Source organism: Mus caroli, unplaced genomic scaffold, assembly GCF_978045245.1.
Source record: "Mus caroli unplaced genomic scaffold, Mus_caroli_1 scaffold_17, whole genome shotgun sequence".
NCBI classification, from domain to species: domain Eukaryota; kingdom Metazoa; phylum Chordata; class Mammalia; order Rodentia; family Muridae; genus Mus; species Mus caroli.
The window spans coordinates 24,257,655-24,284,747 of record NW_028227272.1 but is presented as its reverse complement, the minus strand read 5'-3'; positions in this window follow the sequence as shown (position 1 = coordinate 24,284,747).

The window sequence follows — 27,093 nt, the reverse complement described above, 5'->3', positions numbered from 1 at the left end:
CCCTTGACATTCATCATTATCATCATCAAATACTTCCTGGAAACCACTACTCTCTATGTCCTGTTGTTTTATTATTGTACTTAGCTTGTTTAACCTGTGAAGTAATTATAAGAGGGGTAGGAAGGAGATGAAAATTGGTGAGGACTCTGGTCCTATACCCACGTACATATAGACAGCACTAAGTGAATTCAGCTGGTTTTTCTTTTCTTTTTTTTTTAAATATTTTTATTACATATTTTCCTCAATTACATTTCCAATACTATCCCAAAAGTCCCCCATAGCGCCCCCCACTTCCCTACCCACCCATTCCCATTCTTTTGGCCCTGGCATTCCCCTATATTGGGGCATATAAAGTTTGCAAGTCCAATGGGCCTCTCTTTCCATTGATGGCCGACTAGGCCATCTTTCGATACATATGCAGCTAGAGACAAGAGCTCCAGGGTTCTGGTTAGTACATCATGTTGTTCCAACAATAGGGTTGCAGATCCCTTTAGCTCCTTGGGTACTTTCTCTAGCTTCTCCATTGGGAGCCCTGTGATACATCCAATAGCTGACTGTGAACATCCACTCCTGTGTTTGCTAGGCCCCGGCATCGTCTCACAAGAGACAGCTATATTTGGGTCCTTTCAGCAAAATCTTGCTAGTGTATGCAATGGTGTCAGCGTTTAGAAGCTGATTATGGGACGGATCCCTGGATACAGCAGTCTCTAAATGGTCCATCCTTTCATCACAGCTACGAACTTTGTCTCTGTAACTCCTTCCCTGGGTGTTTTGTTCCCAATTCTAAGAAGGTGCACAGTGTCCACACTTTGGTCTTCATTCTTCTTGAGTTTCATGCGTTTATCAAATTGTATCTTATATCTTGGGTATCCTAAGTTTTGGGCTAATATCCACTTATCAATGAATACATATTGTGTGAGTTCTTTTGTGATTGTGTTACTTCACTCAAGATGATGCCCTCCAGGTCCATCCATTTGGCTAGGAATTTCATAAATTCATTCTTTTTAATAGCTGAGTAGTACTCCATTGTGTAAATGTACCATAATTTCTGTATCCATTCCTCTGTTGAGGGACATCTGGGTTCTCTCCAGCTTCTGGCTATTATAAATAGGGCTGCTATGAACATAGTGGAGCATGTGTCCTTTTTACCGGTTGGGACATCTTCTGGATATATGCCCAGGAGAGGTATTGCTGGATCCTCCGGTAGTACTATGTCCAATTTTCTGAGGAACCGCCAGACTGATTTCCAGAGTGGTTGTACAAGCTTGCAATCCCACCAACAATGGAGGAGTGTTCCTCTTTCTCCACATCCTCGCCAGCATCTGCTGTCACCTGAATTTTTGATCTTAGCCATTCTGACTGGTGTGAGGTGGAATCTCAGGGTTGTTTTGATTTGCATTTCCCTGATGATTAAGGATGTTGAACATTTTTTCAGGTGCTTCTCTGCCATTCGGTATTCCTCAGGTGAGAATTCTTTGTTCAGTTCTGAGCCCCATTTTTTAATGGGGTTATTTGACTTTCTGGAGTCCACCTTCTTGAGTTCTTTATATATATTGGATATTAGTCCCTTATCTGATTTAGGATAGGTGAAGATCCTTTCCCAATCTGTTGGTGGTTTTTTTGTCTTATTGATGGTGTCTTTAGCCTTGCAGAAGCTTTGTAGTTTCATGAGGTCCCACTTGTCAATTCTCAATCTTACAGCACAAGCCATTACTGTTCTATTCAGGAATTTTTCCCCTGTGCCCATATCTTCAAGGCTTTTCCCCACTTTCTCCTCTATAAGTTTCAGTGTCTCTGGTTTTATGTGAAGTTCCTTGATCCACTTAGACTTGACCTTAGTACAAGGAGATAGGAATGGATCGATTCGCATTCTTCTACATGTTAACAACCAGTTGTGCCAGCACCTTTGCTGAAAATGCTGTCTTTCTTCCACTGGATGTTTTTAGCTCCCTTGTCGAAGATCAAGTGACCATAGGTGTGTGGGTTCATTTCTGGGTCTTCAATTCTATTCCATTGGTCTATTTGTCTGTCACTATACCAGTACCATGCAGTTTTTATCACAATTGCTCTGTAGTAGAGCTTTAGGTCCGGCATGGTGATTCCACCAGAGGTTCTTTTATCCTTGAGAAGAGTTTTTGCTATCCTAGGTTTTTTGTTATTCCAGATGAATTTGCAGATTGCACTTTCTAATTCGTTGAAGAATTGATTTGGAATTTTGATGGGGATTGCATTGAATCTGTAGATTGCTTTTGGCAAGATAGCCATTTTTACAATGTTGATCCTGCCAATCCATGAGCATGGGAGATCTTTCCATCTTCTGAGATCTTCTAGAATTTCTTTCTTCAGAGACTTGAAGTTTTTATTATACAGATCTTTCACTTCCTTAGTTAGAGTCACGCCAAGATATTTTATATTATTTGTGACTATTGAGAAGGGTGTTGTTTCCCTAATTTCTTTCTCAGCCTGTTTATTCTTTGTGTAGAGAAAGGCCATTGATTTGTTTGAGTTAATTTTATATCCAGCTACTTCACCGAAGCTGTTTATCAGGCTTAGGAGTTCTCTGGTGGAATTTTTAGGGTCACATATATATACTATCATATCATCTGCAAAAAGTGATATTTTGACTTCATCTTTTCCAATTTGTATCCCTTTGATCTCCTTTTGTTGTCGAATTGCTCTGGCTAGGACTTCAAGTACAATGTTGAATAGGTATGGAGAAAGTGGACAGCCTTGTCTAGTCCCTGATTTTAGAGGGATTGCTTCAAGCTTCTGACCATTTACTTTGATGTTGGCTACTGGTTTGCTGTAGATTGCTTTTATCATGTTTAGGTATGGGCCTTGAATTCCTGATCTTTCCAAGACTTTTATCATGAATGGGTGTTGGATCTTGTCAAATGCTTTTTCCGCATCTAACGAGATGACCATGTGGTTTTTGTCTTTGAGTTTGTTTATATACTGGATTACGTTGATGGATTTCCGTATATTGAACCATCCCTGCATCCCTGGGATGAAACCTACTTGGTCAGGATGGATGATTGTTTTGATGTGTTCTTGGATTCGGTTAGCAAGAACTTTATTGAGGATTTTTGCATCAATATTCATAAGGGATATTGGTCTGAAGTTTTCTATCTTTGTTGGGTCTTTTTGTGGTTTAGGTATCAGAGTAATTGTGGCTTCATAAAATGAGTTGGGTAGAGTACCTTCTGTTTCTATTTTGTGGAATAGTTTGTGAAGAACTGGGATTAGATCTTCTTTGAAGGTCTGATAGAACTCTGCACTAAACCCATCTGGTCCTGGGCTTTTTTTAGTTGGGAGACTATTAATGACTGCTTCTATTTCTTTGGGGGATATAGGGCTGTTTAGATCATTAACCTGATCTTGATTCAACTTTGGTACCTGGTATCTGTCTAGGAACTTCTCCATTTCATCCAGGTTCTCCAGTTTTGTTGAGTATAGCCTTTGGTAGAAGGATCTGATGGTGTTTTGGATGTCTTCAGGATCTGTTGTTATGTCTCCTTTTTCATTTCTGATTTTGTTAATTAGGATGCATTCCCTGTGCCCTCTAGTGAGTCTGGCTAAGGGTTTATCTATCTTGTTGATTTTCTCAAAGAACCAGCTCCTTGATTGGTTGATTCTTTGAATAGTTTTTCTTGTTTCCACTTGGTTGATTTCACCCCTGAGTTTGATTATTTCCTGCTGTCTACTCCTCTTGGGTGAATTTGCTTCCTTTTGTTCTAGTGCTTTTAGGTGTGTTGTCAAGCTGCTAATATGTGCTCTCTCTAGTTTCCTTTTGGAGGCACTCAGAGCTATGAGTTTTCCTCTTAGAAATGCTTTCATTGCGTCCCATAAGTTTGGGTATGTTGTGGCTTCATTTTCATTGAACTCTAAAAAGTCCTTAATTTCTTTCTTTATTCCTTCCTTGACCAAGGTATCATTGAGAAGAGTGTTGTTCAGTTTCCACGTGAAGGTTGGCTTTCTATTATTTATTTTGTTATTGAAGATCAGCCTTAGTCCATGGTGATCTGATAGGATGCATGGGACAATTTCAATATTTTTATATCTGTTGAGGCCTGCTTTGTGACCAATTATGTGGTCAATTTTGGAGAAGGTACCATGAGGTGCTGAGAAGAAGGTATATCCTTTTGTTTTAGGATAGAATGTTCTGTAGATATCTGCCAGATCCATTTGATTCATAATTTCTCTTAGTTTCACTGTGTCCCTGTTTAGTTTCTGTTTCCATGATCTGTCCATTGGTGAAAGTGGTGTGTTGAAGTCTCCCACTATTATTGTATGAGGTGCAATGTGTGCTTTGAGCTTTACTAAAGTTTCTTTAATGAATGTGGCTGCCTTTGTTTTTGGAGCATAGATATTCAGGATTGATAGTTCCTCTTGGAGGATTTTACCTTTGATGAGTATGAAGTGTCCCTCCCTGTCTTTTTTAATGACTTTGGGTTGGAAGTCAATCTTATCAGATATTAGAATGGCTACTCCAGCTTGTTTCTTCATGCCATTTGCTTGGAAAATTGTTTTCCAGCCTTTCATTCTGAGGTAGTGTCTATCCTTTTCTCTGAGATGAGTTTCCTGTAAGCAGCAGAATGTTGGGTCTTGTTTGTGTAGCCAGTTTGTTAGTCTATGTCTTTTTATCGGGGAGTTGAGTCCATTGATATTAAGAGATATTAAGGAAAAGTAATTGTTGTTTCCTGTTATTTTTGTTGTTAAAGTTGGCATTTTGTTCTTGTGGCTGTCTTCTTTTAGGTTTGTTGAGGGATTACCTTCTTGTTGTTTCTAGGGCGTGGTTCCTGTCCTTGTATTGGTTTTTTTCTGTTATTATCCTTTGAAGGGCTGGATTCGTGGAGAGATAATGTGTGAATTTGGTTTTGTCGTGGAATACTGTGGTTTCTCCATCTATGTTAATTGAGAGTTTGGCTGGGTATAGTAGCCTGGGCTGGAATTTGTGTTCTTTTAGTGTCTGTATAACATCCGTCCAGGATCTTCTGGCTTTCATAGTCTCTGGTGAAAAATCTGGTGTAATTCTGATAGGCTTGCCTTTATATGTTACTTGGCCTTTTTCTCTTACTGCTTTTAGTATTCTATCTTTATTTAGAGCATTTGTTGCTCTGATTATTATGTGTCGGGAGGTATTTCTTTTCTGGTCCAGTCTATTTGGAGTTCTGTAGGCTTCTTGTATGTTCATGGGCATCTCTTTCTTTAGATTTGGGAAGTTTTCTTCTATAATTTTGTTGAAGATGTTTGCTGGTCCTTTGAGTTAAAAATCTTCATTCTCATCCACTCCTATTATCCGTAGGTTTGGTCTTCTCATTGCGTCCTGTATTTCTTGGATGTTTTGAGTTAGGATCTTTTTGCATTTTACATTTTCCTTGATTGTTGTGCCGATGTTCTCTATGGAATCTTCTGCACCTGAGATTCTCTCTTCCATCTCTTATATTCTGTTGCTGATGCTGGTATCTATGGTTCCAGATTTCTTTCCTAGGGTTTCTATCTCCAGTGTTGCCTCATTTTGGGTTTTCTTTATTGTGTCTACTTCCCTTTTTAGGTCTAGTATGGTTTTGTTCATTTCCATCATCTGTTTGGATGTGTTTTCCTGTTTTTCTGTAAGGACTTCTACCTGTTTGATTATGTTATCGTGTTTTTCTTTAAGGATTTGTAACTCTTTAGCAGTGTTCTCCTGCAATTCTTTAAGGGATTTTTGTGCTTTCTCTTTATTGTCTTCTGCCTGTTTAGCAGTGTTCTCCTGCATTTCTTTAAGTGTGTTATTAAAGTCCTTCTTGAAGTTCTCTATCATCATCAGGAGATATGCTTTTAAATCCGTGTCTAGCTTTTCCGGTGTGTTGGGGTGCCCTGGACTGGGCGAAGTGGGGGTGCTGGGTTCTGATGATGGTGAGTGGTCTTGGTTTCTGTTAGTAAGATTATTACGTTTACCTTTCGCCATCTGGTAATCTCTGGGGTTAGTTGTTATTGTTGTCACTGTTTAAAGATTGGAGCAGAAGCTGTGTTCCACTCACCAGCAGTCTCTAAATCCTGCGGCGGGGGTCGTGGGTAGCTGACGGTACCCCGGTGCTGGTCCAGCCAGAAGAGGCCTGTGGTCCTACACAGGCCGTTTTTCTGCTTCCCTAACTAATGCAGTCTCTGGTCCCGCTTGCAATTTGATTGGAGCAGAAGCTGTGTTCCACTCTCCAGAAGTCTTAAGATCCTGTGGTGGGTGTTGTGGGTAGCTGGTGAGTGTCAGCCGACCCTGCGCCCCAGCTGCCCCGGTGCTTTTCTGACCGGAAGAGGGTTGTGGCCCTATGTAGGCCGGATTTCTCTCTCCCCAACCAGAGCAGTCTCAGGTCCCGCGTGATTGGACTGGAGCAGAAGCTGAGTTCCACTCACCAGCAGTCCCAAAATCCTGCGGCGGGGGTCGTGGGTAGCTGGCGGGTGTCAGGCAACCCTGCGCTCCCGCTACCCCGGCGCTGATCCAGCAGGATGAGGCCTGTGATCCTACTCAGGCCGGTTTCTGCTTCCCTAACTAATGCAGTCTCAGGTCCCGCGCAATTGGATTGGAGCAGAAGCTGTGCTCCACTCACCAGAAGTCTTAAGATCCTGTGGCGGGTGTTGTGGGTAGCTGGTGAGTGTCAGCAGACCCTGCGCCCCAGCTGCCCCGGTGCTTTTCTGACCGGAAGAGGGTTGTGGCCCTATGTAGGCCGGATTTCTCTCTCCCCAACCAGAGCAGTCTCAGGTCCCGCGTGATTGGACTGGAGCAGAAGCTGTGTTCCACTCACCAGCAGTCCCAAAATCCTGCGGCGGGGGTCGTGGGTAGCTGGCGGGTGTCAGGCAACCCTGCGCTCCCGCTACCCCTGCGCTGATCCGGCCGGATGAGGCCTGTGGCCCTACTCAGGCTGGCCTCCGCCTCCCTAACCAATGCAGTCTCAGGTCCCGCGCAATTGGATTGGAGCAGAAGCTGTGTTCCACTCACCAGCAGTCCCAAAATCCTGCGGCGGGGGTCGTGGGTAGCTGGCGGGTGTCAGGCAACCCTGCGCTCCCGCTACCCCGGCGCTGATCCGGCTGGATGTGCTCAGCTGGTTTTTTAAAAGAGCTTTATCTATGGGGGAAGGGAAAGTGGTGGGTAGCATAATGGCGGGATCAGAGGGACAGGAATTGGGGGTGAACACAATATGCACATGGATAATATTCTCAATTAAAAAAAGAACAAATAATAAGTAGATGTCACTCTAGCCTACAAGCTTAGAGAGAGGTTAGTAGGTAACTCTCACACAAATCTCCTGTGGGACTTTATCAGCCATTATCTCTGAAACAGAAAGGATGTGAGTGTAATGTGTTCAGAACCCACCGTCAACTCTGTATAAATATCTCAATTGTAGCTACTTTTTTCTAATGAGAACATGTTAGCCATAGCTTGATATCTCATTCCTCTATCTTTCTTTTTTTCCTCTTTTCTTCTGAATATTTTAAAGGACCTCTCAGTTGGAATGAAAATAAAAACTTTAGAGAAAAATTCAGAAATACTTTTAAAAAACAACAAAAAAAGGATATACTGACCATACAAGTACTCTTTTTTTGAGGCAGTAGTGGTTAGAACAGGGATGAAGGCTCTACATAGCCTGGTATCTTCCACATTGACTAGCCCCAGCCCCAATTGAAACTCCATGCAGGGAAGTTTTCCACTGAACTGAGGATTTAAAATGAAGGTATTGCTGGCATATTGTAGTATTTTCAAGCAGGAGTCTATGAAAAACAGACAAATGTCTTAAAATTAAAACTATTCACTTATAAACAGCAATATTGACTTAATGAACTCAGTAATTTTGAGTGATTTTTAAAGTATTTGATCTATAAGTAGAATATAAAAACTTATGCTTAAATTTAAATGTACTGAATGTAGATTTAAACATGAAAACTACCTTCTATCATGACATCTGTTTACACTACCTTAAAGTAGCCATTGCTTTCACAGAATTCCCATTTTCTCTTCTGTAACAAACCATACTGGGGCTTCAGTGGGTTTCCCTTCATATGTATCAGCTGTAGGAAGAGATAAACTTCTAGCATTCTTATAACAGAGCAGGTAGACTAAAGATGTCTGTTAGAGTTCATTTGACAAAGGTGTGTGAGTTGTCACTGCAACCATTCTACCCAGGGTCTTCTGAGGCTGGGAGTCCTGATACAGACTAACTCTGACTTGTGTGTGGCAGTGGGAACACGTCTTTGTCATCTTGGCAATATCTATTTTGTTTTTTTTTTTGTTATTGTTATTGTTTTTGTCTTTACCACTTCTAACTTCAGTTTTTCTGGTTTCTTGGATATTTTTGTTTGCTTGTTTTGTTTTTGTTTCATCGCCATGCTTACTATTTTAATGCTTAGACTAAGGTTTAAATTTTGTAATTACTATTAGGTTTTTAATCTTAGTGAATGCTTCTGGCATCTGTCTACTATTCTAATGAATCCAAGATAAAATGTGTCTAACATCTGAACTCCATTTTACCTTTACAGGACAAACCTATGTGCCACTGAGTTCATTTTTCCTGTACTTGGTAAAGGAATGGGGAATATTATTTTCTTTCAGCAAGATGAAGTAGAGGAAGTGGAATGGTCAGAGTACTATGGATATAAAGATGAGTTTCTGTGGGATTGCCATGAAAAGCAATGTGCTACTCTTTGTCTCAGCATTTTAACTTCACACCTAACTTGTAGTAAGTCAGTGGTAAGTCTTATTTTGAACTGATGATGGTTTATTATATGGGTTATTTTTAAGGTTCTGGCTAGGAGCTCTTGCTTATATTTCTTAAAAGTCTTAGCTTTGTGTCAAATGTATTAGCTTCTGCTTGAAAGTAGACTGTGGATTTGTTGTCACAATACTCTTAATACAACACATAACAAAAATCCATAGTAAGCAAGTGATTCAGTCTCTTTTACAAACCAATTTCTCACTTGGTGTATTTCGGGTCTTTTGGGCAGGATTAAGGTACTAGTTATGTTACCCCAAACACCCTATTTCAGCATATACAGACATACATACACAGACACACATAAACATAAACATAACACACACACACATTGAAAGATCTATGACTGTGAATAAATTCCCCATACAAAGTAGCCATGAACATTTATTCTGTAGCAGCATAAGAAAAATTAAGTTTAACAACTTATATAATGAATACACATATATAACATATTCAATAAATAGTGACTGTCATCACAATTTCATCTGTAATCATACATTAGAAAATTGTACCATTGTGACATCATTATTTTTCTCATCAACTTGTCAGTCAAGAACATGATAGTGAAATAGTTGTAAGTGTTCTCCTCTAACTCACACATCTAATCCAGTATCACTTCACCTTGACCTCCATAAAAAATGGTTCTCTCCTTTTGAAATAGCCCTACAATGGAAAGTGCCAAACTCTCACATGCAGAAAAATATGTGCTTGATCATTGAGAAGTAGCTGATTGCTAAAATCGGGCTTGACTCTAACTCAGGAAAACCACTCAGTTGGTGAAGGTTCTGGCAGAAGGACAGTTCTCAGAAGTTCCTTAAAATATCACAGAGAATGATTTTTGAGTTTTATATTTGTAGATATTTCCTGTATCAGGCATGAGATGAGATTAACAGACATATTCAACTCTTTGAAGAAGCTTGCAACAAAAATGTGAATGACTTTACAATATGAGAAGGCCCTGCATGTCTGAAGTTCACTGATGTCCTTGGAGTGAGGGTGGTTGAGGTAAGATCTAGGAGGTATTGTTAATTGTTTTATTGATCATCTTTATCCCCTCATCCCCTGTTCATTTTTTAACTAATTCACAACGGAGGTGGAAAGAACATGCCATACCATCCAGATCTGTGCAGTCTAAGAGAGAAGGAAGGGTAGAAATTACTTAATCCTTGCCTGGTGTTTCTACCCCACCTTTGACCATTTACTTCCTGGATAAAAGACAGACACAATCTTTATATTTACAATAAGCCTTAAATCGTACAAGAGCTGGGCAAATACCTACCCTCCATGCTATTAGAATTGACTTTCCTATCAATAACCCCAAATTGCTTAAACTGTTTAATCTGGGCTACTCTTAACTCCACTTGACCAGTCTCAGGTCCATGCTTTTATGGTTCACCTAATGCATAGTGGCTTTTCCTTCCTCTACCACCTTCTTCTCTTCCTGGTCTTCCTTCAACACCAAGTTTGTGAAACCTAAACCCCACCTATGTCTCTTCTGCCCAGCTATTGGCTACTGGCATCTTTACCAATCAGAAATAACTTGGGGACAGGGTCATTTAGCATCTATATGTAGATCTCCTCCCTGGGACAACTAGTCTTGGACCCAATATTAGCATTAAAATACAAGCAGCATCAGGCAAATGTACTACAAGGAATAAAATAAGTCATTATAGCAAGCATAATAAATGCTGAGGGTCCACAGAACAGAAGGAAGCCATAGCTGGCTCATTACAGGGGATCCAAACAAGGTTCCACAATAAACAGAAACTTGAGTTGTGAATTGAAGCATACCAAAATACCATGTGCAAGTACGAGGTAAGATGTTCCCAGAAGAAACTATGTATCTTAGGTAAAGTAAGACCCACATAAAGGCCAGGAAATGAAATAATTGAGGCTATAACCTCAGAAATGGAAAAACAAGAACTATACTTAACAAGTGGAAGATAAAAATGCCATATGTTTAAGATAAATTTATTGTATGTCTCCTATGATCTCTAAATTTAGGTTTTCCACTCAAGTTTATTATTAGAGCATTTTATTACAAAGTTTGAGCTTTTAAACTGACAGATGCACAGTGAAGGGTTAGGCACAACATGTTTATTTTCATTGAGCTCTTCACTGGTCCCCATTCTGAAATAAGAAAACTAGAGAAACGTGAGCTACACACAGTCAGAAAATGAAAATCTTGACCATAGAAAAAAGACTTGCTCACTGGTATGGGGACACTGAGAATGGCCTCTCTTCATATTACTGACATGTCAGGGTTTTTAACAGATGTTTTTAAGGCGCCACAGTAACGCAGTGCTCTGTGTAAGCTGAGAGTATAATCACTAAGGACAGAGCTGGTGATTTGACAGTGTTGAAGTCATTGGACCGTCCTCTAATTTGTCACATGACCTAATGGTTACCTCTTTTGTATGGTTTTAAAGATCCTAGTTCTTGATGATTTCCTTTCTTTTCACAAAGAGGACAGTGGTTTGTAAACCGACTCTTCATGTCCTAAACCACTGAATATTTTCAAAATAAGTTTCCATGAACTAGAAGTGGTTTCAGAGGAAGTCTTGGCTCAAGTGGCTTCTGTTTGGGGACTTTGACTGCCAGGATATCCATTCAAAGAAAGAGTGATTTCTGAATTATTCTATTTTTTGCTTTAATATTCTCCCTGTAACTGTAGAATTGTCTCCATGCTGCTTCCAAGGATCTCCCTCTTGTTTGTCCTCAGGATGTGTTACCATTGGCAACAGTAATTCTGGCCTTTGGCATCCCATCAACCACCTATGCTTAGTGGGAAACTGATGACCTTTGCAAATGGGATAGCTTAGGGAAATTACTGATACATAATTTAAGTCTTCTTTTGTGTTCTTCATCACTGTAATAGTATGAAAAGCAAGTTGGAATAAAGAAAATTAAGTATTTAATATAATGATAAAGCAAGACAAAATGAGTAATCTTTGAGAGGATGGCCATATTGGATTTTTTTCAGCTCATTCTTTTTTGTTTAATTTATAATGATGATGACAGTGATGTGTGTGTGTGTGTGCGTGTGTAAGCATGCCATTGTGCACACTTTAGAGTAGTGAACAGTCTTCTGGATTTGTTCTTTTTTTTCTCCAATGGGTTCCCGGGATCAAGCTCAGGTCCTCTGGGGTTCTTAACAAGCATTTTGTACTTGCTAACTCATCTCACTTCATTTTATGCCTTTGAATTGCTCATTCCCTGTATTTCTCTGCAATATTGAAAATTAAAACTAAAGTTTATTTGTGCTAGTCAGCGTGTTAGGTGAGTAAATATGATGATAAAAATTAGAAATAAAGACTCCTTCTTGAAAAATACCAGCTAAAGATATAAACGTAGTGAAAATGCCGTTTTACAAGAATAAAGGTTCTAGACAAATTCATGAGATGCAGTGCTAAGTGTCTCTCTTTCACTGAGGTAGGAAATACACATAATTTTTGGGGGGGAATTCACCGTTCTTACCATTACCATTTATGGAATGGTTTAAGTAAGCCTCACAATATGGGACCTATTTAGCATTTCTTCTCATGAGAATTAAAAAGCTTTGGGGAAAAGAATTCCAAGTGCAGAATAGGATGGATGGATCACTGGAAGTGGGATATGTTAGTTATGTACCTTTTGTTGGGGGTATGGGTTAGGACAATGTCTTGCTAGTTAGTGTAGGACTGAGTAGTCTGGAATTCACCATGTAAATGATATCATTCCCAAACTTACTGAGCTTACAGGTACCCTTTCCTTGTCAATCATCCTTTTTACAAAGATTTGAATGTCTCCCAAAGAGGAAAAATACAAAAAGAAAGATCTGAATTTTGACACCTCTCTTTGAGGTATGTGTGGAACACAGCACATGGATAATTCATAGGACAAGTAAGGTCTGTAGACAGAGAACAACAGTTTCTGAATAATTGGTCAGAATAAAATCTATGAAGGATACCTTACTATTTACAGGCAGTTCTTCGACAGCACAGATGCCATATCTTCTGCATCTGGCGCGAGGAAATTGGACATGGCTCCTAGGAACCTTGACTACTGCAATCTCAGCAGCAAACTTTATTTACTTAGAGGAGAGATTGGAGAGGGAGACAGATGACTCATCGTCACTAAAAGAAATTATACTATTCTGGGAATGTGTACTACAATTCTTTGTGAAAACTAAGAACTAGGTTAGTAGTGTTTGAGGAACTCTGGAAATATTCAGAAGGCTGTATGAAGATAGAACAGAGAGCCTGGTCTATCCTTGTGATATAGCACTACCATTCCCCACTGAAAATTTCTTTCAAGTAAATTATATTCTAGAAACTAGAACATAGAAACCATATTTATAGCTTACCTTCAATATTTTAAAATTAATCTCCTATCATCAAATTAGATTGTAAGAAGTAGTAAGTGGATGTCTCAAAAATTTAACCTTCTCTCAGAAAAAATGGACTACATTTCAGTTGAAACCACTAAGAAATTCATAAAACATATTTGTGTGTTCTCTGTAAATTTGTTCTCTACAAAGTTTACAATATCAACCTGCCAGATTTTGAATCTGCACATAGACCCTTTGTGAGTGTTGTGAAACTTGGGTTGGAACACAGGGATAGTGCTGGCAGGTGGAGTATAAACCTTCAGCTGCAGAGGGTACAGGAGTGAACCCACAGAGGGTGGAGGGGTAAGGCCAGCTCTTTTATGCTTTATCTTTAATAATTATTAAATGAAGAAAGGTCAGCTTCATCCTCAGGACACTTTCTCAGAAGTAATCACTTACCAGGAGCTGACACCTAAAAAGAGCTTGTTCAAGTCATCCTTATTTCTTTTAGTGCTTAATATTTCTTCATATTATCTTTTCTCTGTGTTAGTGAGGGACATTGTACAGAACTTCTGACTGCACTCCAAAAACATATTTGTTTCTGTTGTGTTATTCTTCAAATATTCTTCCAAATATGTATCAAAATATCATTTGATACATAGCAAATAATAAATTTAACATCATAAATAAAGTATTTCTTCCCTTTTTGTACAATAAAAATTCATTTTATTTCAATTTAATTTTGATGTGTGGGGAAGCTCAGTGAATGTAATTATGTACCGATGAAACTAATAAAATTCATATACTAAGTTTGGAAACCTTTTCTGTGAAGATCCAGATCATAAATATATTTGGATTTGTAGTTCATGCAATATATGTTTCTAAAGCTACAGCAGATAATGCAAACAATGAATTGGTGATATACCTTTAAAACTTTAATTACAGAAATAGGAATCTGATTAGATTTGTTCTTAAGTCTGTAGATTACTAACCTCCATTCAAGAAAATAACTGCATTACACAGGTACATATTAAATATATTGCATTACAACAAAAGAATGCTATTCTATTTAAGGGTAGGATTGTAAGAAACAAATACTGTAAGGTTATAAATTTGAATAGACTTACAAGTTTTCAGCTGGGTCAAGACTGGAAGTCATATTGTTCCCATTTTACATATATTTGCAATTTGCATGGTTATCTTTGTTTTATTCACCCATGAGTAAATTACATTTAAAAATCCTCATATGGCTTAATCTGATAATTTTCAAACTTCTAACATTATTTCTTTATGATTTGAGTTTCAGCTTGCTAGATAGAACTTTAGGGTTTGAGTTACACTAGCTTGTCTCCTCCTATCTGTGCTATTCTAGGTGAATTAATTAATAGGTAACATTGTTTGAGACGGTAGAAGCAAGATAGAGAATTAGACTAGAAGCTCCCCTTCCTCACCCTCATAGAGGCAGGGGGAGGGGGAAGAGGAGAGGGGGGTTCTGGAGGGAAGACCAGGAAAGGGGATAGCATTTGGAATGTAAATGAAGTGAATATCCAATAAAAGAAAAAAAAGATCATATTAAGGATTTGAGGGAGAATAAACACAGATCAATGCTACATAGAGAGAAGTGGGTTGGGAAGTATGTTACAATGTCTATTGCTTTAGTTGGCTCACTGTCATGTCTTTATATAATTGTTCAATATTAATTTAGTGGAGGCACCAGACACTGTTGGGGCAAGAATCTGGGAGGACAGCTGGTGCTATATGCAGTCTAGCTACCTAAGTTGGACTATTTTTAAAAGAGACAGATACTTCATTTGTTCTGGTCAAGTGCCTTCATTAGTCAGACCATGATGACTGGTGAGTAAATTTACTTTGTTAAAATTGTGCTTCATCCAACTCCAACTGAATGTATGCATACATATTTAACTGTACAGATATGTATGTAAAAAATATATGCATACATTTTCATGATTCTGCCATGTTTTTTCACATTTTTGAGCCAATGACATTAGGCAAATATAAGCATACATTTTATGATTATCTTTTATCTTTTGATATATCCAACTTACACTCTTTCTTTCTCTTTCTTTCTTTCTTTCTTTCTTTCTTTCTTTCTTTCTTTCTTTCTTTCTTTCTTTCTTTCTTTCTTTCTTTCTCTCTCTCTCTCTTCTCTCTCTCTCTCTCTCTCTCTCTCTCTCTCTCTCTCTCCCTCCCTCCCTCCCTCCCTCCCTCCCTCCCTCCCTCCCTCCCTCCCTCTCTCTCTCTCTCTCTCTCTCTCTCTCTCTCTCTCTCTTTCTTTCTTTCTTTCTTTCTTTCTTTCTTTCTTTCTTTCTTTCTTTCTTTCTTTCTTTCTTTTTGGTTTTTCGAGACAGGGTTTCTCTGTGTAGCCCTGGCTGTCCTAGAACTCACTCTGTAGAGCAGGCTGGCCTTGAACTCAGAAATCTGCCTGCCTCTGCCTCCCAAGTGCTGGGATTAAAGGCGTGCGCCACCAGCCTGGCCCAACTTTATTTCTAATAATTTTTTACTTTCTATTGCTATTTTTCTGATACTCAGAATTTAAAATCGTCACTTTACTGTGTGTTTTTTTTCAACTTTAGGTTCTGTCTTGCTCTGCCGTGATGAGTTAGAGAATTTTATAAATAGCATAGTATTTTTTAATAGTCATGTTTTCTTTAGCATACTTAATTTGGTTGTAATTATTCATAATTATAATTATCATGTTTTTATTTATACTTCTGGCTTTATTGATATTTGGTCTTAACCTTTAAAAATCTAGGGGATTCAGTGTGTGGCTTTCTTTTATTGTCATATTTGCATTTACTAGTGACACATACTTGTATATAATTGCATATATATATATATATATATATATATATATATATATATATATATATATGATTTCATGAGGCAGGTAAAACTAATGTGCTATTTTGCATATGCTACAATTTGGACTTTTTGCTCTGTTTCTATTGTTTTTGTAAATATACATGTCTTAGAGTAAAGGAACTTGGAGACACATTCTTCATTCAAAGAAGTTGGTCCTGAACAGTTGTAGTAAATGAATGATCACTTTGGAAAGAAATTGGAGTTCCCAGCTTGAATCATATTTATTTACAGCCATGGAACACACCTGCAAAACTCATGGGTGACATTGTCACTAATCCAACAGCAGTGGAGACAGTCTGTGTGGGCAGATCATGACTACAAAGTTTTTTGGTCTTTAAGGAGAGAGAACTTTACTATCTGGCATAGCCATATTATTTTGTCAAATGTAATATATACAAAAAGGCATTCTTAAATATTTCCAAGTTCACAAATCTAATAGCCACTCTAATGTTCATTCTACTGGACAATTTCATTTTATAGTTTAAAACATAACATTATATTGTGTACTTATTTTTCAGTGTACTTTACTTTTAATAATTAAAAAAAGCCTCCATGATATTCAAGATCACATACTTCTTGCTTGCTTGAATGTTACCTAAACAAAAAGAGACTTTGGCGGTTAGAAAATATTTGCGTATTTTTTTTTGAATGAATGCATGATCTCACTACATACATAAAGCATTTAAAAGATAGCTTTAGTGGAAATTGGGAAAAGGTGTTGATTAGGAATTATACAATCTCACAGACTTTCTTAATGACACTAATAACAAACAGTAGCACTGGTGATTTCATAATATATACAGTCATATACATATATGTATATTTTGGTAGTTGATTAATCTAGTTTAATTTCCTCATCTGCAGCAGTGTGTGTTCCTTGTTACCTGTCCCTGTGTTCTGAGTTCCCCTATGAAACACACACACACACACACACACACACACACACACACCTATAGTCTCAGATATAACCTGCTCATTCTGTATAATGTTATGGATATATGTGTTTTCAGGGATGACCATTGGGTCTTGGATAACCAGTTGGGTGGCTTTTCCCTAGAGGAAGGCTCTCTCCCAAACTCTAGGCATTCCAGAGTTGCCTGCACTTCTGCAGGTTTGAAGACTTGTGGCCTTTCCCCTGTTTGCTTTAGCATGTCTATTATTGTCATTATTCACCTTATGTTTAGACAGTCAGGTTGTAGAGACTTTCTGAGTGTAAGTAGTGTTTTGTGACCTGCTATCTGTATGCAATTAGCAAAGTTTTTTTCCTACTTGAATGACATTGAGTGAATTACAGTCAGGGGAAAAATACATGCCCTGTGTTTTACATGGTAGATACTAAAGTTAAATGAAGATGTATATGAAAGTACTTGATACACTTTGAAGGACTGTGTGATTACTGTCACAATTATTGTTTGTGAAACTCAGACTGTAGACAGGCAGCTCCATATAACATATTCACAGGTAGAAGAATTAAATCTACTATTGATAATTAAATAATGTTTAACAATTATTGAGTGCTTATTGTCTATGCATGCTAATGATTCATTTCTGCATGCATCCAAAATTGTACTAAATACATCCCTGCTGTATTTCTCTAATCCTTTCCAAACATTAAAATTGGATTATATTGGTATACAAACTGATTAAAAGCACCTGAGGACATTTTATCATCATCAATCATTCCTATAACTTGGTTTAATTTTCATGAATAGTAAAAAGAAAAGAAAAGACAGAAAAGATGGGAAAAAAGATAAATTTCAAATGATTCTGTCAAATTGGGGTAGACTTGTTATTTAAATTATTCTTGGTTTTAGAAATGCTATTTTCCTGACCTATTTGGGCACTTGCTTCAGGGGACTACATATATCCATTCGATCAATTGTTAACAATATTTACAGTGTGTCAGATTGAAAGACATGTTTTATTACTTGTTTGATTCCTTTAAAAATCTATTTGAGACAAAGTGTTTCATTGTATCCAGACTGGCCTAGAACTCACAATTTATCTCCAACTGTCCTTGAACTCACAACCCTGTACATACTTCAGGATCAGAAGGACCATACTAGACAAGACTCTCTCTCAATGAGAATATTTACCAGAAAATATGCACAAATTAATGTATTAATGATAAATAATTAATAAAAGTCATTATGATAGAGGAGTTTTATTATACAGGAAATGAAATATGCTAAGGGACATAAGCCCAAGAATATCTCCATAGGAAATGAGATAGTTAAATTAGCTACAAAGTTAGAATTGGGTGATGTGTGCAGTCAGTAGAAGAATCAATGCATGAAGACTCAAAGATGAAAGCATGGTTCATTTGAGAGCTTTAATGAGGTCAAGGATTCTATATTTGAGAGCTTTGATGAGGACAATCATTGCCACAGGATTATATGAGAGAAGAGTGGTTCTGGATATTTAAAAAGAGGATTATGTGGACTAGAAAGATGGCTCAGTGACTGAGAACACTTGCCCAGGTGTAGGAACTGGGCTCTGTCCCCTGTGTCCACATGCAGCTAACAACTATCTGTGTAACTCCAAGCAAAACTTCTAACCTCTGTGCTCACCCAGAATGTACATGGTGCATAGACATACTTGCAACTAAAACATTCTTGTTAATAAATAAATAAATAAATAAATAAATAAATAAATAAAAAATTTAAATTTGGAGATTCTTATAGACATATAATTATAGCTTTATTAGTGGTAGGAAGCTGACATGTTATTGCAAAAGAAATGATCTAGTGACTGTTTTTATCCAGAGGAGAGTGATAGACCAGTGTGTGATTTATAATGATCATATAACATCATAGGAAGTAATTTGGAAAAGCAACAATATAGTAATAAATATAGAGATACCATCTATGATCCATTTGTAAAGTTACTGTGAAGAACCATATTGGGCTTTAAGTAAATTCTCCAAAAAATGAGAAGTCATAAAAAGCTATTATTGAGGATTACCTTCTTTGGACCATAGTGCAAAAGTTCAATTCATTAATGTCAATAAATTTTACTGTGTTGGAAAATGAGTTACTAACTTTCCCTCCCACTCATTATATACTCTTCTTGACGTGCAGCCTTGTAAAATAATATGCTATAAACCTCCAATTTAATCAGCTAAGTGGAACCAGGAAAGCATTTCAAGACACCTGACAGGAATATAACGGAAGAATGCATATCAAAATTAATGACTTTATATGAAAAAATAATTTCTGCAACATGAAGTTTGATTCTGCCTTTTATACTCAAGGGCATACTTTGTTTTTGTCAGATCCTCAATTCAAAGCATATGCACTTAATGGCATGGTAAAAAAGGATAATGTAACAGCTGGTACCCAGAGGGTTGATTATTTTAAACAACAACACAAAAGATACTCTACAGGTGTTGATTTGGGTTTGCTTTGTGGAGAAATAAATCTATATTTGTTGCATTGAAAATTGCTTGGTCGGAAAATTGCTGAACACCATCTTTGTCACTCATCACTTAAGATTTATTGGCTAAAACCTAAATCACAAACCCAAGTTCCTGATCCAAAGAGAAATGAAACATGACCTGGGGCTAAGAGCTCTTTGTCTAAGACTATAAAATGCCATTTTGTTCTATCTTAAATGACTTCAAGTGTACAGAGAGAGGCTTTCTAATTATGGGTCACCTATGTGAAATTAGCTTGAAATTAGAACAGATCAATCATCATCTACCTACAAGAGAAGAATTGTGGCCAGGGGCCATATTTTCATAGTTGGTGAGTAAGCCTTTGTGCTGGGAATTCTCTGTCAGTCCAAAGCATCCTCCCGCTTTTCTCTCCACACAATTTACTGAGTGAAAGGCTTTGAAGGTGCCTCCACTCCATCTGGTTCCCCATGACTAGTCCAGGCAATCCCAGGAGATCTGAAGAAAGGTGGCCTACAGACTGGGGAAAGATCTTTACTAGCCCTACACATGACAGAAGGATAATATCCAAAATATGTAAATAACTAGAGAAGTTAGACACCAACAAACCAAATAACTCAATTAAAAATGAGATACAGAGGGCTGGAGAGATGGCTCAGTGGTTAAGAGCACTGACTGCTCTTCCAAAGGTCCTGAGTTCAAATCCCAGCAACCACATGGTGGCTCACAACCATCCTTAATGAGACCTGATGCCCTCTTCTGGGGTGTCTGAAGACAGATACAGTGTACTTACATATAATAAATAAATAAATTAAAAAAAATGAGATACAGAGCTAAACAGAGAATTCTCAAATTTTAAATGGACATAAAGCACTTAAAGAAATGTTCAACATCCTTAGTTATCAGGGAAATACAAATTAAAACAACCCTGAGATTCTATCTTACACCCACTAGAATGGTTAAGACAAAAACAAAACAAAACAAAACAAACAAAACAAAACAAAACAAAAAAAACAACCCTCAAGTGACAGCACATGCTAGCAAGGATGTAGAATAAGCAGAACACTCCTCCATTTCCGATGGGAGTGTAAACTTTTACAACCACTCTGGAAATCAATCTGACAGTTTCCCACTAAACTGTGAATAGTTCTGAGAGCAAATTTTGATTTCAGATTCCATCTTAGAGAACCTGACCTAAGTTTGAACTCAAGGCTGGTACCTAGCATTATTTTCCCAGTTATCCCCCAACAAAACCCAAACTGTGCTCAAGTTCCTAGGCTAAGCCCAACAAGACATGCATTTCCAGGTTAATATCTTCCACAATCCTTTCTATAGCACCAGTCTCCAGGTTATCTCCCCTGACAAATCTGCATTGCCAGGTTCCAAGCCTATCCCACACTAATTAGAAACTTGCCAGGCTAGAAATCCTCACCCCTTGCTTGCTGCTTTCTATAAAACCTTGTCTTGATGAATGTTCAGGACTTTTTCCTCCACCAGAATTGTCTTGCAGGGCAGCAGTAAAGACTGTGTAATACTGCAGACTATGTCTTTCTCTGTTCACAAACTCTGAGTGGTGCCTTATCAATCATTCTGTTCTGGAAGAAAGCCTTAAATCCATATCTGTGGCTGGCATGTGGTTAGCACGACATGTCTGTGCTAAGAACACCCTACTGTGTCAACCACAGGTGACCTTCCTAGACCCAGGGGATACATGCTCAGACTCTGAGCCCTGGCATTAGCCAGTGGCCTATCTATCAAAGAAATAGGATCCAGTTGCCAAAAACCCCTTAATTCCCTGCCTTTTACACATCAATGCAGCAACAGCCTCCTAGTAAGGGATAATGTCAGGACAACTCATCCCTTTTCAGGCCCTTAGGTGCCCTAAGCTGAGCTATTCTGCTGACTGACCCAGACCTCCATGGGGCCTCTGCATGACTGCTTGAATGGATGCAGAGGTAACATGGTTCACCAATGACAACAGCCTCACTCAGGACAGACAAAGGTATGTTGAGGCAGCAGTCGTCTCAAAAACTGAGATCATATGGGCAGAGCCACTTCTGACAAGAATGCCAGCCTAAAACTCTGAACTGATAGCTCTAACCAAAGCATTAGAGCTGAGAAAAGACAAAATACCTTTATTAGTGCTCATGTCCATGGGTCTATTTATAGGGAGAGAGGCCTTCTGACAGCAGAAAGAAAGTCTATCAAAAATAAAGAGGAAATCTTCTCCCTACTAAGGGTGTATGGGGGTCTAAAAAAAGATAGCCATCATCCACTGCTAGAGACACCAGAGAGGGAAGGATCCAGTTTCAGAAGGCAACAATAGAGCACATAAAGCAGCCCGACATGCTGACCTGAAAATTGGACCTCTCTTGCCCTTGACTTCTCTGTATCCAAGGGACCCTACACTCTATCCTGACTATCTTATGTATTCAAAAGACATGATCTGGGCCAGAAACCTGCCTATGTCTCAGTGTCATAAGGGATGGTGGAGGACAGCACACTGCCAACTAACTGTACCAGAGAAAATAGGTCTATGCATACTGAAAAAGATCTCTTGTTCTTTATACACAGGAGCCCAGAGAATACAGGATGTAGTCTGCCAGTCCCACATCAGAATTAGAGATGCCAATTTGAAATAGCTGAAATTTTTAAAAATTATAAGGCATGTCAATTGACCAATGCAGTTGCCAGTGAGAAAAACCCCAGTACACGATACTGGGGCACCAAGCCAGGAGTCTATTGGGAAATGCACTTTGTGGAGGTAAAACCAGGAATATTCAGATACAAATACTTGCTGGTGTTCATCGACACCTTTTCAGAATGGACTGAGACTTTCCCAACTAAGCATGAGACTGCTCAGACAATAGCAAAGAAACTGCGAGAAGAAATTCTTCCAAGGTGCAGTTTTCCTAGGCTTATATGGTCAGACAATGGACATATATTTATGTTCTAAGTAAGCCAGGGATTATCTAATATTCTGGGGATTGATTGGAAACTTCATTGTCCTTACAGACCCCAGAGTTCAGGACAGGTAGAAAGTATGAATAGAACCGTGAAAAGAACATAACTAAATTGACCTTGGAGACTGATGGTCACTAGGTGTCTTTTCTCCCCTTTGCCCTTTATAGAGTACAAAACTCCCCATACCAGATGGAACTCACCCATTTTGAAAGTATGTTGGTTAACCTTCTCTCCCAATTATTCCCAACATACAGGCAGAAATAAACAATTGGCAATTATTGGACGATCTTGAAGGTGTCCAATGGGTACAAAAACATATTTGGCCTAAACTTTGTGCTCTCTATAAACAGGTCTACCTCCAGAGTCCCATGATTACAGCTTGGAGATTGGGTTCTAGACAAGAGGCATTGCCAGGGGTCACTAAAGTCTCACTGGAAAGTCCACCTATGTCATCTTCTGACAACTACTACAGCCCTGAAGGTTGACAGAATTGTAGCATGGATTCATCATACTCAAGCTCAATTTGTAAGACAAAGAAGAAATGGAAGGATATCAAACCCCTTCCAACCCTCTCAAGCTCAAGTTGCAGCAATCCTGATCATGAGCCTCCTCTTTGAATATACTACACCCAACCCACAAGCCTTTTAATATTACCTGGGCTCTCATCAATACGGCCACAGGGAGGATTGTCAATCCCACTTCTCAGCTTGTTCCCATGTCCCTGGTTTCTGGATCTCCATGTTGACCTCTGTTATCTGGTGGGTAAAGAATGGAACTCCCCAACCCCCTGAGCAATGTTGCTAGAGTACTCACCAGCTTATGGCTGCAACACATGTTTGGTGCATTGGGAAACTAAACATCAAAGTTTTTACATTTGTCCAGGACATTTCCAGAACCACAATCAACACAAGAAATGTGGAGGCCCTGAAATCTTCTCCTATGAAGCCTGGGGATGTGAATTCACTGACTGGATACACAGAAAGGCCCCTAATAAGGATCTCATTACCATGAATAGGCTTAATACTCAGGGCTGTGGGGAGAAATGTAATCCTCTTATTAGTAGATTCACAGATGATGGCAGGAAAGCTGAGTGGATTACCTGTAAAAGTTGGGGGGTAAGACTTTACATTACTGATAAGAAACTTTGAGTCTGGTTCACCATCTGACTCTATGTTCAGACACGCCTAATTTCTCCTGGCCCCAACGTCCTGCTGATAAACCCCCATCTACACCACCTCTGTGGGCCAAGACCCCAATCCTACCCTAGGGACCACACTCATCTTCCCCTAGCAAGGCTCCCACCTAAGTCCCAGAGTCACCAGAGAGACTGAGAAATGAAAACCCTGACCCCCTCTGGAATATGGTGGTACAGTCTTTTCAGGTTGCCAATGCCTCCAGACCTGAGATGGCTGAATCACACTGGTTGTTCTATGAGATAAGACCACCTTACTTTGAAGGCATAGTCCTGATTGGAAACTTTACTGAAACTGAGAATTCCAATGAGTGCAGATGGCTAGGTTAACCTAAAAGGCCATAGAAGTCCAGGGCACCTGCATAGGGACAGTCCCTGGGGCCTATATCCACCTTTATAACTGGACCTACACGATAAATCCAGATAAAAGTACATATTTATTGCCACCCACCAATGCCTAGTGGGCATGCACTACAGAGCTCACCCCATGGGTCCACAGGGCTATACTATATCAGGACAAATAATACTATATACTTGTCCAATTGTTACTTAGGATTATCTGTCACACTGACCACCAAGTCCTAGATTTTCTAGATGGAACTTCTGGTTTAGTTCCCTCAAGAAGCAAGCAAGAACAAATTTTAGCTGTAACTGGCAGTTTTCATAGGATTGGGCATGGCCAGGATAGGAACAGGTTAGCTTCCTTAGTTTATATGGCTCCCAGAATCAGACAATTATGCTAAAGTCCACAGTAGCACACCAATTAGATGCTTGCCAGGCTAGAAACACTCACTCCTCACTTTCTGCTTTCTATAAAACCTTGTATTTAACAATGATCAGGGATTTTTCCTCCACAGGAACTGTTCTGCAAGGGCAGCAGTAAGGTAAGTCTGAGCTATCTCAAATAAAGACCCTGGTGTAATTGCATCAGATTGGATCCTGACTGGTCTTTAGGGGATCATGAACACTTCCTTAGTACAAGAGATCCAAATATACCACTCCTGGGAAGAGACAATTTGTAAAACACATGAAACTGAAGAAGAACGAAGACCACAGTGTGGACACTTTGCCCCTTCTTAGAATTGGAAACAATCACCCATGGAAGGAGTTACAGAGACAAAGTTTGGAGCTGAGACAAAAGGATGGACAATCTAGAGCCTGCCATATCCAGGGATCCATCCCATAATTAGCCTCCAAACGATGACACCATTGCATACACTAGCAAGAGGACCCTGATATAGCTGTCTCTTGTGAGACTAGGCCGGGGCTTAGCAAACACATAAGTGGATGCTTACAGTCAGTTATTGGATGGATCACAGGGCCCCCAATAGGAGAACTAGAGAAAGTATCCAAGGAGCTAAAGAGATCTGCAACCCTGTAGGTGCAACAACATTATGAACTAACCAGTACCCTGGAGCTCTTGACTCTAGCTGCATATGTATCAAAAGATGGCCTAGTAGGCCATCACTGGAAAGGGAGGCCCATTGGACACGCAAACTTTATATGCCCCAGTACAGGGGAATGCCAGGGCCAAAAAGTGGGAATGGGTGGTGTCTTAGTCAGGGTTTCTATTCCTGCACAAACATCATGGCCAAGAAGCAAGTTGGGGAGGAAAGGGTTTATTCGGCTTACACTTCCATGCTGCTGTTCATCACCAAAGGAAGTCAGGACTGGAACTCAGACAGGTCAGGGAGCAGGAGCTGATGCAGAGGCCATGGAGGGATGTTCTTTACTGGCTTGCTTCCCCTGGCTTGCTCAGCCTACTCTATTATAGAACCCAAGACTACCAGCCCAGGGATGGTCCCACCCACAAGGGGCTTTTCCCCCTTGATCACTAATTGAGAAAATGCCTTACAGTTGGATCTCATGGAGGCATTTCCTCAACTGAAGCTCCTTTCTCTGTGATAACTCCAGCTGTGTCAAGTTGACACAAAAATAGCCAGTACAATTGACCCCTTATCAACTTGACACACAAACACATCACTAGTAAGCCTCAACCCTTACATTCTTATTCATCCCCAAGATCTAAATAACTTTAAAAGTCCCACAGTCTCTACATATTCTTAAAATTCCAATCTCTTTAAAATACCCATCTCTTTTAAAATCCAAAGTCTTTTTACAATTAAAAGTCTCTTAACTGTGGGCTCCACTAAAACAGTTTCTTTCTTCAAGAGGGAAAATATCAGGGCACAGTCACAAAGCAAAAATCAATCTCCAACTGTCCAACGTCTGGGATCCAATTCACAATCTTCTGGGCTCCTCCAAGGGCTTGGGTCACTTCTCCAGCCATGCCCTTTGTAGCACACACGTCGTCCTCTGGGCTCCAGATGCCTGTACTCCACTGCTGCTGCTGCTCTTGGTGGTCATCTCATGGTACTGGCATCTCCAAAACACTGCATGACCCCTTCAGTCCTGGGCCTTCAATTACAACTGAGGCTGCACCTTCACCAATGGCCTTCCATGGCCTCTCACAGTGCCGAGCCTGAGCTGCTGTGTGACCCCTTCATGCCTTCAAAACCAGTACCACCTGGGTGACCCTTACACATTACCAAGTCCCACTGCAGAAGGAGTACAACCTTGCCTATCTCTGGAACACAGCCTCTTTGTGCTTTCAGAAAACACTTCCCAGAAGATGTCACCTCAACGATGCTGGTCTCTTCTTAATCACCGCTAATTTCTTAGCTCCAGCTAACCAGCATCAATAGTCCCAGTAATGCAAAGTTTTTGCTTTAGTAGTTCTGGTATCTTGTTAATCACAGCTGATTCTTCAGCCCCAGCTAACCAGAACTACAAAATCTTCACAATAAAAACAGCAATGGCCCTGAAGAGAGTCTTTAATTTTCCCTCTAAAATTTCACAAAACAGGCCTCCATCTTCTGCACTGTTCTCAGCATTATCTTCCAAGCTCCTACACAACATCTGACAGAGCTCTTAACAACGAATGGATCTTCAAACCCAAAGTTCCAAAGTCCTTCCACAGTCCTCCCCAAAACATGGTCAGGTTGTCACAGGAATACCCCACTCCTGGTACCAATTTGTCTTAGTCAGGGTTTCTATTCCTGCACAAACATCATGGCCAAGAAGCAAGTTGGGGAAGAAAGGGTTTATTCGGCTTACACTTCCATGCTGCTGTTAATCACCAAAGAAAGTCAGGACTGGAACTCAGACAGGTCAGGGAGCAGGAGCTGATGCAGAGACCATGGAGGGATGTTCTTTACTGGCTTGCCTCCCCTGGCTTGCTCAGCCTACTCTCTTATAGAACCCAAGACTACCAGCCCAGGGATGGTCCCACCCACAAGGGGCCTTTCTCCCTTGATCAGTAATTGAGAAAATGCCTTACAGTTGGATCTCATGGAGGCATTTCCTCAACTGAAGCTCCTTTCTCTGTGATAACTCCAGCAGTGTCAAGTTGACACAAAAATAGCCAGTACAGGTGGGTAGGGGAGTCGGGGGGAGGGTATGGGGGACTTTTGGGATAGTATTGGAAATTTAATTGAGGAAAATACGTAATAAAAAAATAAATAAATAAATAAATAAATAAATAGGACTGCTATGAAAAAAAAAAGATACTCTACCATATAATAAGGACATATTCCACTATTTTCATAGC